Raw genomic sequence first — 18,475 nt, 5'->3', positions numbered from 1 at the left:
ATCAATGCCTCACCGCCATGTGGTTATACTTGAAACCTTTCAAGTTGAAGTTTCCCCAAAGAGAGTCCCTATTCTACGTGGAGGATCCAGATTGAGACATTTAATCGGCAAGACGTAACGTGTCTTTAAAAAAGCCAGGATAACGCTTAGGCCCATTTTCTTAGTCTAGGGCTCAGCTCGGCTCAAGCTTGGCTCTGGCTCAAGTGAGTCGGCTCAAAGCCACGCTTAAGTTTCAGCCAGCTCCGAGCACGGCAGTCACCAGTCACGTTTAAGATGTCCTGAACCCGAGCCAGGCCACGGCTGAGCCCACTCGTGCATCTTTGAAAGCAAACTGAGTGGTCCAAGCCTGAGCTGAGCCAGAGTGTTAGAGGCCGAGTCACAGCTGAGCTGTGACTTAAGAATACGACCCTCGAACACCCCTGCCAAGATTGACTGTTGGAAACTTGCTTGCTACACTTCCTTCAACAACGTCTATAAATACAGTAAACTATTTTTTTTTATTTACCAGGTAAGGCCCATTTGAGCGATGTAGCTCTTTTGTCAGAAGCGACCTGGCCGCAAACGAGAGCTCAACGAAGTGGCTCATCATGTCGACATTTATAGCACCCAAATACTCTTAAAAGTCTAAACGAATGTTTCTAAATGTGGAGGAAAAACGGTGAATAATTAAGGCGACCACGGGGAGAAAATACAAACTCCAAATATACAGCAGCCAGCAGGGTTGGGGTCGAACCCACGACCTCCTGCATACCAGGCGAGAGTGTTAACATCTCGCCAACCGCGGAGGAAACATCTTACATCATCATACGTGATCCTCCGAGCCATGACTCGCGACCACAGGTGTGCAAAATCACCCCCACCACCCACTGCCAGATAAAACACACGCAGCAAACTGGAGGCTGCTGCGGTGGTTGCAGAGCTGCGTGTTTACGACCGCACGTTGTGTTTCGGTCCACGGGTCGATTGCTGATTGCGCGATACAGCCAAACCCGCTGGGACAACCTCGCGATCGGGCTCACAACTGCGTGGGCCATATACGAGAGTGTCTTCGTGCAATTGACCTTGACCGTTACAGCACGGCCATCGCCTGGTACATTTGAATACGAAAACGCCATGATTAATTCCTGCAGAGACTAAAGACGCCCACTCCTCCGTAACTGCTGCCTGTTTCCCCTCCGTGGAGTGTAGCGACATCGCTGGATGTCACCACGCTGTGGGCGCACTACCGGCCCGAGAGGGACACATGCGGTGTAGCCACATCGCCGGATTCATCCTGGAAAAAACTCTTCGTCTACGATCTCTGTTCAACGAGTCTCCAACACGTGGACCCGGGCCGAAGTCGTTGGTCCCGGTCCGTTGTAGCAGTTACGTAGTAGTAACTAGTAACTAGTGTGGTTAGCCTGGTGGTCACCACCTTAGGTTGTTATCCTGTTCAGGGGACGTTACCTCGTGTGTTGGAACTGAATAAATGTGTCGCCTCCAAAGTCTGCGACTCGGTTGAACCCACGACGGTCGCACCGCGTGACCACTGTTTAAATGTCTCGTGTCATCACGGCGTCGTGGGATGCTGGTGGCATGAATTGCGCTGTATAAAATGACAGTATCATTATTATCTCCTTTTATCCGCCAATGCTGCTTTCACTGGAGCTATGCAATTTTAAGCCTAGATTGAAAACTCATTTCTTTAGAACTGCTTTCTGTGTTTAGTTTGTTGTCCTTCCCCCGCACTTGCGATTAGCACGGTTGGCTCCGTGCGATGCGAAAAAAGTTCAACATACATCCGTTCCAATAAGGTTTGATTCGCCCGACAGAGTGGCCGTGTGCGGTGGCGAGTAGCGACGGTCAGACGCAGAAGGCGTCCCGTGCATAGCCCGCGATGTGTGCGAACTCTCGCTGGACATTCACCGCCATCCCCAAGCAACGCCACGGCTAGTGGATCAGGCCTCCTGGGGTTTGGGGCCCAATGCTTTCGGGGTGTGATGGTGGAAAATGTTGGGGTGAGTTTGACGATACTTCAGATTGTGGCTCTCACTGGCATGGCGCTGCCCCTTGTCAGTCTGGATACTCAAATCTACAAAGTCACGACTCTTTTTCCGCGACAAGGCCGTGCTCTAATTAATCGTGTAAGTGTATAAGTGTATGTTTTAGTGATTTGTTTACCTTTCCTATACTTTGCACTACTATTGTATTTTTTTATTGTTTGTTGTAACTTTCTGACCCGCTCCTACTGGACATCTGTGGAAAAAGAACTTCATAGCTCATCGCATTTCTCCAGGATAAATACAAATTCTGACTCTGTTGAAGGCGGTAGACGCTGTGTCACATGGTGGACGCAGTCACCGGTAGCCGTGCTGTCGCGTGCTGTCGGGCTGCGATGGGCCAACCAAAATAATTTCCCCTCCGCCTCAATTATATCCTAAACCTTTGCAATCGGTGTACAATGAGAATAATTGTAGATCCCTTGGCTCCTGTAGATAAGGAATTTTTGTATGCGAGGATGATGGGAGCGTTTCTGCAATAATGAACAGAGGTACCCTTTGACTTGCAAACTCGGATAATCGTGAAAGACACATTTTTTTGCAGATTTTCAACAGAATTTTTTTTATTTGAGGCCACACAATGAAAATATGAAGTGAAGATGCTGCTTAACCTAGCTGAGGTTCTCCAAGTGCAATCTCTTGTGCCAGTGTGAAGCGCAGACATTGTGCAAGTCCATGCACGGTAATTAAACTTGGGCTTCCGTCACAAAGCTCAGCAGAATTACTGCCGTTTTATTGTAGTAGTATCATAAATGTAGATTTTATTGTTGTGTAAACTATGATTTATGAACGGAACCATCGTGGTCTGGTAGCTCGCGAGCTGCTGCTCGAATCAAAGTCACTGAGGCAAGACCGAGAGCCTGCAGCACTTGGCAATGATATTTAACGTAAACCATATTCTCAATCTCGCAGTTGTATTGTCCCAACCTGTTCTCAGAAGCTGTACAAATACACCCAATCATGGGCTGTCAGGTTTTGTTTTCCATTTCATCACCACTCCGGTTAAGTGGCAATGCACAGTCTCGCCGACACAGCTTACCCAGAAGTATTGTGAATTCACCAACAAACTTAATTTGGAGCTTTCGTGACTGCAGGAATTATTCTTTGGTTCTTTCGGAAAGAACCAAAGAATAATTCACCAACAGGTCATAAATTTAGGACGAAGGTAAAGGAATTATTTTCAGACGCAGCGATACACTCCCCCCCCCCCCCCCCGATTTACGTCGGGGATGCGTTCCTGAAAGGTGCGACGACGAATATCGAAACGACGTCAATCAAAACGACTTAATTTCCGAATCACCAGAAAACTGTACATAATTAATACACTGTATTGTACAATGCATTTCTTTAAGTACGACACACCGTAGTTCGTGTACAGGGTAGGTGGAGAAGGCCGAGAGGCGACGGATAACGAGAGAGGACGGACGACGACGCGGCGACGTTATAAGCACAACGACGTACACAGGGGGAGACGTACATTGGGGTACGACTGCATCTTGTCAGTCACTCTCATTGGTAATTTAAAAAAGACGGAATTTAGACTCAGGAACATTCAGCTTTTAAAAGTTGTTGTGTATACTGTCTATACTGTATTGATTTAGAACATTAATAATAACTGCATTTATATAGCGGCTTTTCAAAAAAGATATCAAAGCGCTGTACAGGATACAGCAGCAGCAGACACTCAGCATACAAAATAATATTATTAGAAATACATTTTAAGAATCATTTACTAAATGAACTTAAAGTTTACTAAGCAGAAGCGTATAAATAGGTTTTAAGGCGCATTTTTCCAATGTCCATAGTCCATAGATATCTCGTGGAAGAGCGTTCCGTTGCCTAGGGGCTACACGGGAAAAATCTCGGTCACCCACACACCGAAACCTTGACCTGGGAGTGCAGGGGAGATCTGCATCTACAGATCTTAGGGACCTTGAGAGGACATATGCACACCTGTCAACCCCGTATCAGTGCCTACCTTATTACAGACCAATTCAGACCTTATTGGTCACCCGGTGCCCTTCCAAATCTCAAAGTTCATCCTACAAAGTCCCATCACAAGGGAGAAACACAAACAAATAGACAACACATGTTTTTGTTGTTGCCCGTATTTAAACGGCTGCACGCCATATGGATCTTAAATACTCAATTTCCCTGTGCAAGAATACGGGGTAAACCGTATTGGTTGACAGGCATACACATGGGTGCAGCATGTCATCGATGTAGGCTGGGGCAAGATGGTTCACTGCTTTCTAAGAATTTAAACTGTATTCTATGTGAAAGTGTAAGCCAGTACAGGGAGGCCAAAACGGGTGTAATATGATGTAAAGAAAGTGTTCTGGTTAACACCCTAGCAGCCGCATTTTGAACATGCTGCAAATCGATTAGCACCTTCTTAGCCACGCCAGGGAGTAGTAAGACATCACCATAGTCTACGCGAGGTGAGATGAAGGCATGGACAAGCTTTTCTGCATCTGAGGCAGAGAGAAGGGATCGGATATGGGAGATATTCCGCAGATGAAAAAATTACGTTTCTGTGATCTTTCTAATATGAGCCTTGAAGGACAATGTGGGCTGACAGATGACCCCTAGATTTGTGACTTCCTGTGCCGGACTGATTACATGACCGTCAATAGTAATGTTAAAGGGTGCAGCTATACGAAGTCGGTGGGGTGACCCAATGAGCATCACCTCCGTTTTAACACCATTCAATTGGAGGAAGTTGTGTTGCAACCAACGTTTGATAGAAGGCATCGCCAAAGTAAGCATGGAGGAAGACGAAAGGATATCGGACTCCATATTCAAGTAAATTTGAGTGTCGTCCGCATAGCAATGAAACTTCAGGCCGATATTTCGGAGCAAATGACCCAGTGAGACCACGTAAATACAAAAGAGAACAGGGCCAAGAACTGAACCCTGAGGAAACCCAAATGAAACAAGGCTGGGAGCAGATTTCAAATATCCCATGGATACAAACTGTTTCCGATTAGCTAGAGAAGATCTGAACCAACGGAGAGTAGTTCCTGAAACCACCATGATGTTTTCCAAGCGATCAGTCAAGATGTCATGATCGATAGTGTCAAAAGCTGAACTCAGATCCAGGAAAGCGAGCATACTGGATGAGCCAGAGTCGGCAGCGATCAAAAGGTCATTCACCGCTTTAACCAGAGCTGTTTCAGTGCTGTGTCTGGCCCTGAGCCCAGACTGGAATGGATCCAGCAAATCATTAGAGGACATATGGTGGTTTAACTACAAGACAACCAGGCGTTTAAGGACCTTGGATAGGAAGGGTAGATTGGAGATTGGGCGATAATATTTAGTCTGCAATCACGTCCTTACTCAGTGCTTATTTCAAACATCCCGTTGTGTTGACACCTTACGATGTTACTGCGTGGGAGGCACCGCATGATTATGATGATGGCGATGTCGATGACGATTTATCATCAGCCCTGCCGTTGCTGGAGAGATAGAGGAAGAGCACATAGTGGTGCTTCGCGCGTTACAAACATCAAAGTGAATGGGGCAAACGCCGCACCTTTGCAGGTGGAGTGTGAGGTGGTGAGTGCTCCCGTTATCTCCCACCATCTTTAGTGCCGCATGCCGCACCACTGCTGCACCAGGTTGGCAGGTGGCAGGTGCACTTCTCCTTCTCACATCCCGCAGTGTTAGGGGCACGCGGGTATTAGCTGTGAACTCTTCAGCTGTAACCATAGTCACAGCTAGGTGCAGGGGGTGCCTTGGCCACTCCTTCTGGTGGCCAAAGCTTCGAGTTGGGGCCCCCTTGACAATCACCATGTTTTCAACAGTTTAGTATTGGAAGTAATATAGTTTTTTTTTCAAACGTAAACACGTATTTCATTAGATACACGTCAATTATGTGGCAAAGAGGTACTACCGATCTGTAGTGGCTGCATTTGGGAAGACGGAGTGCCTCTACAGCATTAAATGTCCGAGACCGTGAGCGAGACAAGAAAAGCCATAATATAAAATAGCCTCTAGGTGCGACCGTGCAAGATAAATCAAATATTGAGGCCCCACCTGACCAATTGCCACACCCCTTAGCTGATAATATCGTTACTACACCACTGATAATGTCGTTATTACACCACTGACAATGCAGTTTACCACGTCACTAATGTCGTTCCACGTCACTGATGTCATTACTCTACCACTAATGTAGTTAATCACGTCACTGATGCCGTTACTACGCCACTGATGCCGTTACTACGCTACTGATAATGTCGTCACTAGGCCACAGCCTGTAACGCTCCGGGCTAGGGCCCTTGTTTGTTTTTGGGTTAGGTCCACGTGGTGGCAGTTTAATGGAAAAATTATTGTCGTGAGCCCTCCACCACTCAACAAGCTTGTTTGTATGTATGTATGTTGAACGTTTTTCGCACCGTACGTAGCAAACCGATATAATTTATACGTGTCACGTATTGATCAAATACATTTGGCGCGTATAATTTTTTTTGTAAATGTAACAATCTGGTCGGGTGGTGGATGGCAAACAACAAGACGTTTGGCATAAGACCACTACTGCTACGTGGCCTAACCCAAACACAAATACTTTGTTAAGATATGGATGGTTGTATTAACTATCTCCGTTCTAACTCTGGGCCGTCCTTATCCGCACCTCTGGTTAGCACGGTTGGCTACGTATGGTGTGAAAGAAGTTCAACATACCTGACACACTGTACATACTTTAACAGTCCATGATTCCAAACCAGACATTTCACTTGTCAGGTACCATGTGAGCTGCCACAACCTGAGCGTGGTTCCAATTCCTTGCGGTGGCCACGGGCGGTGCGTTACCTCATAGCCACTGGAGATGAGTGGGTCATCAAATGCTTTTCGCAAGCTGTATCAATGAATTGGTGCGACTTCGGGTGTTGATGGTTCAGCACAGGAATCGGCAACCAAGATGAAGAGGCATTGTTTTCGAGTTCGGTAAGAAACTCATTATTTTCAAGTAACCGCAATGCAATGTGGTGAATACGAGACGGTGGTGGTCCCAAATAAACCATAGCTGTCCACCCAGACGGTTTGCCCCGTATTATTGTTCAGAGAAATTGAGTTTTCAGGTCCATACAGCGCACATCCGTTTCAATACGGGCAAAAAAGTACTTATTTGTGTTTCTCCCTTGTAATGCGACTTTGTAGAATGAACGTTGATATGTATAAGGGCACGGGGTGACCAATACGGTCTGAATTGGTCTGTAATAAGGTAGGCAGCACTGATAAGGGGTTCACAGGTATGATAAGCAACGTTACGAAGCAGTCCCTTAAAGAGCCGCACGCGGCTCCGGAGCCACGCCGCAGGTCTCCGACCCCTGGTCTGAGCAGTTGAGGTGGCGATGTGGGAGTTGTGGCCCCGGGCCCGGGGTGGTGGCGGCGCACGCGGCTGGGCCACGTGGCGGGGTGGGCTGACGGGTGGGAGGCTGACGGGTGGGGGTGGGCCGACGGGGGGGGGGGGGGAAACAGCCCCAGCAGCGGCGCCTCCCACGGCCGTGCCATTGCCCAAGGCCCGTGCAGGAGAACGAGTTAATTCTTGACAGGATATTCGTCGATTAATTTGGTAATTGTTTATTGGCTGTTAGTTTAAAGGGTTAATGGCTAAGTTAATGCGATGTTAATGAATTGCTAATGTTAACCGTAGCCTCTATCCTTCCCGGCCGCTTGCACCGCCGTTGAGGTAATAATTTGCATTTCTCATTTCTGTTCGGATTTGTAGTGAGCATCGCGAGTTTGCTTTGCGTTGGGTTTAAATAGCAATCCACGTGCTCCGAGTAGGGCTGAACGATTAATCGATTTCAAATCGAAATCGCAATTTGAAACAATGCGATTAGCAAATCGCAAAGGCCGCGAGTTTTTGCGATCTGAAAAGTCCCATTACTTTCTTATTGGAATTGTTTTATTATTTATTATCATAACTTTATTTATTTAACTTAACAATTGTTCTATGTTTGATTGTTCTATTTCAATGAAAACATTTGAATAAATACATGTTGGAAGCAATTTGTATCTTTTAAGTTCTCATCCTTGTGTAGTGTTCCAACTGAGTTGCAGACGTTGTTCTTTAGAGGCAACACTTTCATTGTAACATCAACCCGTTAACACGAAGGGGTAACTGCCCCTTCACCAGATACAGCCTAGGGTGGTGGCCACCCAGCTAACTACCCTATACGGAGGAGTTACAGCTACGAAGGGTCTGACCCTCACTCGGGTCCCGACCATGTGTTGATGCCTGTAGAGCTTCAGCTTGTAGGACGTGGAGCTTCCAGCTTGTAGGACGTGGAGCTTCCAGCTTGTAGGACGTGGAGCTTCAGCTTGTAGGACGTGGAGCTTCCAGCTTGTAGGACGTGGAGCTTCAGCTTGTAGACGTAGAGCTTCCAGCTTGTAGGACGTGGAGCTTCCAGCTTCTAGGACGTGGAGCTTCCAGCTTGTGGGACGTGGAGCTTCCAGCTTGTGGGACGTGGAGCTTCCAGCTTGTAGGACGTGGAGCTTCCAGCTTGTAGGACGTAGAGCTTCCAGCTCATAGGACGTGGAGCTTCCAGCTTGTAGATGTAGAGCTTCAGCTTGTAGAACGTGGAGCTTCCAGCTTGTAGGACATAGAGCTTCCAGCTTGTAGGACGTGGAGCTTCCAGCTTGTAGACGTGGAGCTTCCAGCTTGTAGGACGTGGAGCTTCAGCTTGTAGACGTAGAGCTTCCAGCTTGTAGGACGTGGAGTTTCAGCTTGTAGGACGTGGAGCTTCCAGCGTGTGGGACGTGGAGCTTCCAGCTTGTAGGACGTGGAGCTTCAGCTTGTAGACGTAGAGCTTCCAGCTTGTAGGACGTGGAGCTTCCAGCTTGTAGGACGTGGAGCTTCCAGCGTGTGGGACGTGGAGCTTCCAGCTTGTGGGACGTGGAGCTTCCAGCTTGTAGGACGTGGAGCTTCCAGCTTGTAGACGTGGAGCTTCAGCTTGTAGGACGTGGAGCTTCCAGCTTGTAGACGTGGAGCTTCAGCTTGTCGGACGTGGAGCTTCCAGCTTGTAGACGTGGAGCTTCCAGCTTGTAGATGTAGAGCTTCCAGCTTGTAGACGTAGAGCTTCCAGCTTGTGGGACGTGGAGCTTCCAGCTTGTGGGACGTGGAGCTTCCAGCTTGTAGACGTGGAGCTTCCAGCTTGTAGGATGTGGAGCTTCCAGCTTGTAGATGTAGAGCTTCAGCTTGTCGGACGTGGAGCTTCCAGCTTGTCGGACGTGGAGCTTCCAGCTTGTAGGATGTGGAGCTTCCAGCTTGTAGGACGTGGAGCTTCCAGCTTGTAAGACGTAGAGCTTCCAGCTTGTAGATGTAGAGCTTCAGCTTGTGGGACGTGGAGCTTCCAGCTTGTAGACGTGGAGCTTCCAGCTTGTAGGATGTGGAGCTTCCAGCTTGTAGATGTAGAGCTTCCAGCTTGTAGACGTAGAGCTTCCAGCTTGTGGGACGTGGAGCTTCCAGCTTGTGGGACGTGGAGCTTCCAGCTTGTAGACGTGGAGCTTCCAGCTTGTAGGATGTGGAGCTTCCAGCTTGTAGATGTAGAGCTTCAGCTTGTCGGACGTGGAGCTTCCAGCTTGTAGGATGTGGAGCTTCCAGCTTGTAGGACGTGGAGCTTCCAGCTTGTAAGACGTAGAGCTTCCAGCTTGTAGATGTAGAGCTTCAGCTTGTGGGACGTGGAGCTTCCAGCTTGTAGACGTGGAGCTTCCAGCTTGTAGGATGTGGAGCTTCCAGCTTGTAGATGTAGAGCTTCAGCTTGTCGGACGTGGAGCTTCCAGCTTGTAGGACGTGGAGCTTCCAGCTTATAGGACGTAGAGCTTCCAGCTTTCAGCTTGTAGGACTTAGAGCTTCCAGCTTGTAGGACGTGGAGCTTCCAGCTTGTAGACGTGGAGCTTCCAGCTTGTAGGACGTGGAGCTTCCAGCTTGTAGGACGTAGAGCTTCCAGCTTGTAGGACGTGGAGCTTCCAGCTTGTAAGACGTAGAGCTTCAGCTTGTAGGACGTGGAGCTTCCAGCTTGTAGATGTAGAGCTTCAGCTTGTAGGACGTGGAGCTTCCAGCTTGTAGGACGTGGAGCTTCCAGCTTGTAGGACGTGGAGCTTCCAGCTTGTAGATGTGGAGCTTCCAGCTTGTCGGACGTAGAGCTTCCAGCTTGTAGAATGCAGCGACCCCAGTCCCTATCAGGGACCTACCTTATATCCACCTGGGTCGGGGCTGCTCCGCCCTTGGCCCCGCCCACCTTCTCGAGCATTCCAGCTCTCTCTCGATCCCTCTCGAGAGCTCTTCCCGGACACGTGATCGCCCCCTAGCCCCCCCCCCCCCCCACCTGGGGGCCTCTCTGTGGACACTCCGGATCACGTGTCTACGGGGTCAAACAGAGTGCCATGGCCCGGGGCAACCCTGCCCCTGGGCTGACACTCTCCCACTCCCCCTTGTGGGAGCCCCCACCACATGCCATGTGCGGTGCCCGCGTTATCCCAGCGCACACCAAGCCCCGCTAGGGCTGGTACCACACCCGCCTACGGGGTGTACGCGATGACGGTGCATCGTGCGCCGTGGCCCTCTCGGGCCGGCACGATACAGTGACATCCCCGATGTCACTACACTTGTGTAATAAAGGTCATGGAAGCGACTTCTGGAATCCGGTCTTTATTTGTCTTTCGTTCACAACACTCCTATCTTACTCCTTCACGCTGCTGACAGACAGCGTGAGAGGGAAAGAGAGAGAGACACGCGCGGCCACGTGGCAGCAAGGACCCCGCTCCAGCATGGCCTCACCCTTCGTTCGCTCCAGATCTGACCACGTGTTGTCCGTCTCCACCCCTTTTAATACCCGGGTCACGTGGTACCTTTCCACCAATCCTGGTTAACCTCTATGGAATCTTCTAGACTCTATCGTACGTTCCCAGGACCTCGCCCCTGACTCGTCCCCCCATTGGCTGTGGCTAAATCCAGCAGTTCCAATCCTCTACTTACAGATGTCACTTTCCCATTACGTCAGGGCCACGCCCCTAGACTTCCCTCCATTGGCTATGGGCCAAGACCGGTAGCGCCAATCATCGTAACGAGGCGTGATCCATCAGCAACCCGGATATATCCTCACATTACACTTGCATTAGAATATATAGAGCAATTAATATTTTTATGGTATCATGTGGTAATGCTCCATCACAAGTGTTAAATCTATTACACAGTAAATATTGAACTGAAGCTTTACTTAAAACATTTTTATCGCAAATCAAATCGCAATATCTGTCAGAAAAATCGCAATTAGATATTTTCCCCAAATCGTTCAGCCCTAGCTCCGAGGAATCCAAAAAGTGCCCCAGAGAAACCCAACCACGCCTCGAGGGGATAGAAACTCGAACCTGCACACGGCATTGGCCTCAAGAGACCGACTTGCTGTACTGCCTTCTAATTAGGCAGCTATGTCTGGGTGCTTCGCGTAAATTTCACTTCATTGAAGCTGTTACAGTGCACGACCGAATGAGCACATCATTCTCCCGGTGCAGTATAACGATGTTAGCCGAGAGAATGACGTCATTCTCCAGGTGCACGATAACCATGTTAACCGAGAGAATGACGTAATTTTCCAAGTGCAGTATAACCATGTTAACCGAGAGAATGACGTCATTCTAGCGGTGTAATATAGCCATGTTAACCGAGAGAATGACGTGATTCTCCCGGTGTAATAAACCATGTCAACCGAGAGAATGACGTCATTCTCCAGGTGCACTATTACCATGTTAACCGAGAGAATTACGTCATTCTCTCGGTGCACTATAACCATGTTCATTCTCTCGGTGCACTATAACCATGTTAACCGAGAGAATGAAACCATGTTTGTTGACCGGCTGTAGAGACGCTGTCGCGTCGCGTGAACTATTATAGCCAGCGGGAGACTCTGTACCTCCCGCGGACACCTCATCGGCACCGGCGTGTACTTTCAGTACTTTTGCGCATTGAGTTGTTAAAAGTAGTTGACTGTAAAGTTGGCCGGACTATCTGTTTTTATCGCTCAAGTGTTTCTGTTTCTTGTTAATGTGTAATTTGCTCCAATGTAAAGCATCAGCATAATTATTAACTGATAACCTTTAAAAACATTTATATTGTATATGTTGTTGGTTTTAAAGCATATAAAAGTGACACGAATATAAATCAAAGAAAGATCTCTAATGTGGCAAAACGTGATGTTGAACGATTCTCCAGTGCGTAGAACAGTGTTACTCTCTGGTGAGGAGGAAGCCCCCGACCCCAGCCAAGAGCCAGACAGTTGCCTTGGCCCCAAGGGGTCACCGACTCCGTGACTGCAAAACCAGCACACGTTGCCTTGACCCCAAGGGGTCATTCAGTGACTCCCCGACTGCTTAACCAGCACACGTTGCCTTGACCCCAAGGGGTCATTAACTGAATCCGTGATTGCTTAACCAGAACACGACACCGTCACTGGCGAAGAATTTGCGATACCCCTTGGACCAGGAGTGTGGAAATGTTACCGTCTTGTGCGTTAAACAAAAAAAAATAAAAATAATAATGCGAGAGATCAAGAGTCCATTGGCATCATTAGAGGGCTCTTGTGAAAGTGCTGTTTTATCGTGGGCACTTAGACACGTGTGTCCAGTTGGGTTAGAATAAAAAAAAACAGTGTCGGGTTTTTACTGTACTCGCAAAAGACTGTGGCTAGAAGACAACTCTTTATATGAGCCCCTGTTGCCCGCGACGCATCCACGGCAGCAGTAGGGTCCGCAAAGACTCCGTATTATCCACTGCCCCGAATAATTGCTATTACTTGAAATATTTTCACGGAAAAGAGTGACGTGACAAACTAATCCTGTTGTCCGTGATTTTTACCCCAAAGGTCGGATTAAAATTGCGGATAATCAGAATTGCGATATTGGTTCCTATATATCACTGCAGATTAAGAATCCTGCAGTTGAACACATAGTGTGCTTTCGCGACCAATATTATTAATAATAAATGTTTTTTTGGGTCAGATCGCATAAATATAAATGCGTAGTTTTACCCACCATCACCCGACACAGCTCATTTTTAAGGTTTGTCACGTAAACAAAACGTGCCAAATAGTTACTAGCTCAGCACACCGGTTGTGTGTTGGAGAGTAAACCCACAGGCTCACTGTGACGACGTCATCTTGCTTTATTTAAGATCAGAAGTAGGAAGACTTCTTCGCAATTCTGGCAAATCGCCTGATGGAGCTGGTTGTAATCACCAGCGAAACGTCGTACACAAATTGTAAATGTTGTGGGTATACTCTCCAACACCCCGGTGTGCTGTACGAGTAACGAATTGGCACCCAAAAAAAAAGTTCTCATGAATAGGAGTCCTGTAGTTAAAAAATGCTGTGGTTTACAAATCAGTTACCTGGACTGTTGTCTCAGTGCAATGTGGAAGTGTAGCTCGCTCATCTCTCATGAGCTTCTCCAACTTTGGCTGTACTCAGAGAACGTTTTGACTAATATGTCCCAACGCCTCTTGTCTCCTGGATATGCCGTCTGTATGAATGTTAACTTCTTTCGCATTATACGTAGCCAACCGTGCAAATCGGAGGTGTGAGGGAAGGACAACAAACTAAACACAAATAGGAGTTCTAAAGAAATTAGTTTGTAACTCCAGATCGTGATTGTAAAATGCATAGCTCCAGTGGCTTCCTAATATCTGAAGAGCATTCCAGACGGCCGCAGTAGCACATCTGAAAGCACGCGATGCAGTGGCCGTCTTCTTCAGTTGGAGATGGGAGGCTTTGGAATTCTGCCATTCAATTACAAACCAAACTCAAGCACGCTTAGCTTCCCAGATTTGACGAGGTGGGATGAATTCAGAGAGATGCCGTCATTTTTTTCATAATCCACTTTATTGAGCTATCATTTGTGGCCAGGTCGCTTCTAAAATATAAGTTAATGTCTCAGTGAGCTTTGTCTGGTAGGATGGGGATGGTTTAGTTTCATTCAGTGGTGGCTCCTGCAAAATCTCTCAGGGGGGGCAAATGTCTGGATGATTGATAAGGTCCACCCATGCAATGAATAAATTAACAGCTTAAGCATGTAAAGGCAACTTCACTTCTTTAATATTAATGAAAAATAAAGTGACTCTTACAATACATCGTGTTTGTTTATATACTCACTATTAAAACAAACCACTCAAGTTTATTTTATTAAAGATTCCACTAGGTGGCGATAAATTATATTGTTGGATGAAACGTGCTTACGTATGATGACGTTAGCACGTATGATGACGTAAGCACGTTAGTGCATGCCCTCCCGGAAGCCATAGAGAATGCATTGCAGCGCCCCCGTTCGAAAAAAAACATCTTTGAATGTAAGTCTATGGGGCCACTCGGGGCGTTCTCAGCCGTAGTGAAATCGCCCAAAAAGAGGCGGTACTCCACAGAACGTGACATGACGCTGATTGGACTATATCCAGAGGCTGACAGTGACGGCTAGCGTGACTCTGTGGTTGAATGACATTGGTGGTGCGTCGCCCAATCGCCCTAATGAAGAAACCGCCCCTGGTTTCATTTGTATATTTTTGGGTGATTTGTTTACCTTTCTTGTACTTTACACAACTATCGTGTTTTTAAAATTGTTGTAACGTTCTTACCTGCACCGACTGGACATCTGTGAAAAATTGCTTATAGCTCATCGGATTCCTCCAGTATAAATCCATATTCTGATTCTGTTGTGTATCACCAATGCCACCTCCTTGAGCTTGGCTGGAGCTCATTACGTGTGAGAACGGCAGCTTTACGAGAGTGTGACTGTGCAGCCAGGAGCAAGTGGACCACGGCATGATCTAACTTCACATGGAAAACACTTTGACCCTGGTGGCTGACCAGAATATAAAAGTGTGGTCAGTGGCCGACTCGGAGCTCAGATGCCAGTTAAATAAAAGACACCGTCATACAATAGACTCTCGATTATCCGCGTGCGGTTTATCTGATTTGCGGATTAACCGCGCACTTGAGATTTTGTCAAATTAATAACTCGTGGATATTTTCCTTAAGCCCAAATTAACAATCTAAAAACAGTTATACACTGTTATTCTTGGAAATGTTTATTATAAGTCACGTGCTTAAACCCAACAAATATGTGCTCCGGTTAATCCGAAATCCACGCGATCGCCTCTACAGTACAGTAGTTGCATTTCTTTACAACCTTGGGCGGAGTTTGATGTTGATTGGCGTGGCTCTGCTCTCATCCACTTAGTGGGCGGAGTCTTCTACGTGGGAGCGGTAAAGTGTCATCACTGAGCACGCGCATCGATCGGTCGATCGGCAGTATTCATTCTAATTCGAAAGAAAAATTATAGAAAATGTCAGTTGTGCTTCATTGAGTGATTTTAGCAAATAATTTATTTTAATTCACGAAACTGTGCGATGGCAGAGAAACTTAAACATAAAGTATTTCTATATTAGTGGTCTTTGGCATAGAGATCAGCGGAATTTTTTTTGGGATTATCCGCGATTTTGAATTATCCGCCGCCGCCGTCCTCGTCATTAGCGCGGGTAACCGAGAGTGGGCTGCATTGTATTGCGTCGGTGCTGTGCACAGCGAATATTGAGTTGTAGGAAACAGCAATCCAAAACTCCCTCACGTAATCGGCATTTCACGTTGTGTGAACTTTGAATGGTGCAATTGGTGAGGCAACATTACCTCAGAATGAACCATTACAGGATTGCGCAACCAGATATTTTTAACCCACCCCAACTCCTTTTCTGTAGATAACGATTGCTCACTAAAAATGACTGGTAATATAAGTCCTCTGCTTGCCCGGCTATTTGAGATAATCGACCATAAAACATAACTGTGCCTAAGAGTGTACAAGGTCATGGTTGGCGTCAGGAAACCCCATACTGTGTGAATTAGATCACTGTATTGTGCAAACATATGTTAACAATGGAAGGCATCGGTTTAATTGCAGATGTAACATTAAATATAAGCCTATTGACCGATGGCCCCTTCAGTACCAATTTCTTCCAGCAGTCACGTGTTCTGGAAAACTGTGGACTGGTTTCACCTTTTCTGAGTCTCATCAGGAGGCTGTAGCCAGCTGTCAAGCACTGCTCCAGCTTGCCCGATCCTTCGTGAACACTCTCCTGATGAGCATATTCCAGCAACATTGTTCCCCATTGGTCAACAGACATACGTTATCTTTAGATGTGTGATTGAATTCCCCTCGATTAATATAGCCACGGACGTTTCCTGAAGAGACTTTGGTTGCTTCTAGACTAAAGATGCACAGGAAGCAGCTATTCTTAGCTGTTCTAGGATATGTGACTGTAATGGCAATTTGTATATAAGTAGCTCTTACCCTTAAATTTCGATTTTTTTTGCTCAACGTTTTCTGAAGTCGGATAATTGATGTAACTTTGTTTTCATAGTCTGTGTTATCGTTTCCTCTTTCGCTGACAATGCACGTTTTAGTCGTAATTTGTTGTAGTTGCTAATAGCAGAAGATGACATCAGGCTTATGTTGAAGCACATTTAAGTAATCGTCGTTCATTCAGAAATACAGCAACGTACAAAAACACACCAATAAAAATGTGAAATACATTTGCAAGGTTATGTAAAACTGACATTGAAATATTATCTCTCGTGTGAAAAATTATATAGCTTGTTGTGAAATGTTATACCACCGAGTTATGAACAAAGAGTTCTGTACCATGGCTTTACAAGCCCTGTCCAGGTTTATTGATTATCTCAAGGTGTGTGCATAAACTTGTTTTTTGGAACACAACTGCATTTTGTACCTTCAGCAAATTAGTGCCGTAAATACATTATCAAGAATCGCTGAGATAACAAAATCGCTAGTACGTAGCATCAGCAAGATACGGCCCGAACAACTTTGGGAGCAGGGGTCCGTCCATAAATGACGTCACGCACCTAGGGGGAGGGGGTCAGACATTTGTGACGATGTGTGACGAGGGGGGGGGGGGGTTTGAGAAATGTGACGTCACATCAAAATGCGCAACTTTAAATAAATGTAGACAACACGTTCTACTTAATTGAATAGACTTTTTAATAAATGTTTTATCCTAAATCAGAGTGCAGTGCCACATTAAATACGCACTACAATGACAATAGTTTAAAGCGATTTGAAGCATGTTTAATTTTGGGGGGGGGGGGGGGGGCAGAGCTTTGTGACGTCAGGTTTGAGGGGGGGTCTCGCTTTTTGTGACGCCGTGTAACGAGGGGTCAAAAATCGTCCAAAATCGCGTGACGTCATTAATGGACGGCCCGCAAGAGCCGTTCAAAAGACTGTGGGGCCCACAGTCCGTGTGGGTAACGAACCACGTGGATGACCCCACCACACATGTCAACCAGGTTTAAACTTGCCTGGCAGCGCAGGAGGAAGTTCACACTCGAAAAGGTCATTGCGTGGCTAATGATGGTGGCGAGATATTAACTCCATCGCCCGGTATACAGGAGGTCGTGGGTTCGATCCCGACCCCAGCTGTATATTTGGAGTTTGCGTGTCTCTCTCCCCGTGTGGATTTTTCTCCGGGTTCTCCAGTTGTCTTCCCTCCACATTTTAAATCAACATCACACATTTTAAGAGTATTTGGCTGCTATACATTTCAACATAAGCCACTTCGTTGAGCTATCATTTGTGTGGTAAGGTCGCATTTGAAATGGAGCAATCGACCTCAGTGGGCCTTGCCTGGTAAAATAAAAAGTTTAGTTGAGTAGATGGGGCATCCTGGATACTTCAAGCTGTGAATGACGACGATGAGTCATGCTGTGGATGATCGTCCTCTGGATGGAGGACTGAGAGCATTGAACAATGCAGACGACGCTGTGGACTGGCTCGGCCAAGTTCGCATACCTAGAGTAACATTTACCACACATTGTAACAGGGCTTTCATCCAGGAGAATGCCTGGAGTTCATAACAATTCGTATCCCCTCAACAAAGCAGTTTGATGAAGTGTTGTTTATTCAGGGTTACGATTCGACCAAAACACCAATTCTCCGCTCACTTCCCCCATCTCATTTATGTTTTATTCATCTTGTCTGCACAGTTGTATTTTGCTCCATCAGCCTCAATGTATCTTCTGTTACAATTCTGTCGACTGTCACAATTTGGGGCCACTATTTGATTAAAGAATCAGTTTTATCTGTTGCACTGTGTGTGCATATGTATTAACTTCTTTTGCACCGGTTTTCATGCAGGGTGATGCGATTATTTCCCTGGCTTGTGAAGATAGTTTCAATTGTTTTAAGGCTGGCCAAGTGAGGCCGAAGGAGTTTGATCGTGAGCGGGGGTTAACCCACCTGTGCCATTGTGGTTTAGAAACTACTGGGTCTATAGTGCCCATGCTTAATGGAGACATCCCCGTTAAGATTGTTTCGCATGTCCGATAAGTAAAAGCTTTGGTTGATTTGATACAAGACATATACAAGGCAGCAG

Source organism: Lampetra planeri, chromosome 42 (genome assembly GCF_965212315.1).
Source record: "Lampetra planeri chromosome 42, kcLamPlan1.2.h2, whole genome shotgun sequence".
NCBI lineage: Eukaryota > Metazoa > Chordata > Hyperoartia > Petromyzontiformes > Petromyzontidae > Lampetra > Lampetra planeri.
The sequence above is the reverse complement of the archived record's forward strand: the minus strand, read 5'-3'. Positions refer to the sequence as shown.